Source organism: Condylura cristata, unplaced genomic scaffold, assembly GCF_000260355.1.
Source record: "Condylura cristata isolate star-nosed mole 26May11 unplaced genomic scaffold, ConCri1.0 scaffold00001, whole genome shotgun sequence".
In the NCBI taxonomy this organism is placed as follows: Eukaryota; Metazoa; Chordata; class Mammalia; order Eulipotyphla; family Talpidae; genus Condylura; species Condylura cristata.
In genome coordinates, this window is record NW_004567102.1 from 52,518,014 (window position 1) to 52,519,398 (window position 1,385).

Below are 1,385 nucleotides of genomic sequence, written 5' to 3' on the forward strand. Positions count from 1 at the left end.
TATTCGAAAATGTAAATCGTGTACTGTATTAACTATATAATCTCATAGCAAAGGCAGAAACACTTATGTGAACTAACCTCTCTAAATTCATGTATTAACTTTTGTTCTACCCTGAAGTAAATATTAATAGATCTTCAGTCAACACTAAAGTGTGTTTACTACTCCACAGCTCCCTTCATTTGGACACGATAGTTACAAATATTTATATGAACCTATTAAAACTACATCAAATACAGCAGTCTAAGAAAATGGTAAGGGAAAATTGTTTTTCTTCTACTTTAATCTCAAATTGTTACACCATTCCTGCTAGAAGGCAATCTCTAAAACTCATTCTCATATATTCTTCACCTAAGAAAAGTATGGTTGACAAGAGCATTATTAAAATAGTAATTTTAGTATCATTTATGAACATTCCCCTGCTAAGTTAATTAAGAGAATCTATGTTACAAGTAATCACATCTGAGCTCATTTATCTGCATGTCAAAGACTAGTTTGAATTAAAAGAGACTCGAACTGCAGCACCTAGGGACTGCCTTTCTAAAACCGAGCAGGAGCGTGCCAAGTGTTGGATGAACCAAAGCCAATGTCATTTCCAGGCCTTGCAAGAGCTTTGTTTTGGCAACCTGGCTTTACGAAGGTTGTTAGGACCCCATATTTCTTCAGTGAGATTCGGATTACAGGCATTTTAAATAATTTGTTTAAGTTCAAGCTGCATGCTACAAAATGATGACCTCAACCCTTTGCAAGTCTGGTCTAAGGATATTTGTAGCTTCCCCCCATTTCCTAAAAGAGAGGTAAAAATATGTCCTTCAGATGTAGCATCTTATGCTGTTGGAGGCTATTGAGGCAGCACTATGAGGGGACCAATGTGGGCTTTGGGATCTGTTAGACTCAAATCTGGATTTCTGCTCCGCCATCTATTAGTTGAATAATGTGAACAAACAATTTAACTTCAAAGTTTCCTTACCTGTATCTCTGGAAAAATCACACTCCTTTGTGTAGAAGTTGGGAGAAATAAGAATGATTTATGCACAGTGGCACAAAATAAGCTCTCAGTAAATAGTAGCTCTTGATCCTGTTTGTTTCATTATTTGTGTTGCTTTCATAGTGGTGACAGTGGTGATCGTGTGCGTCTGTTCTTCACAAGCAGCATCTCCCCAATGCCAGCAGTGACAGGCACCTAAATCCCTTCTCCTGCCTGCACCAAAAGTTCGCCACAGCAGGTGACTTCCCTCCAGTGGACACTGGACATGTCTGAGGACATCTGGTAGTCACAACCAAGGAGGGAGTGAAGAAGACACATCTGACATCTACTGGAGATGACCCCGGGGGCTGCTTATTATCCTACAGTGCTCAGAACACCCCTCCCCCCACCCCCTCCCTTG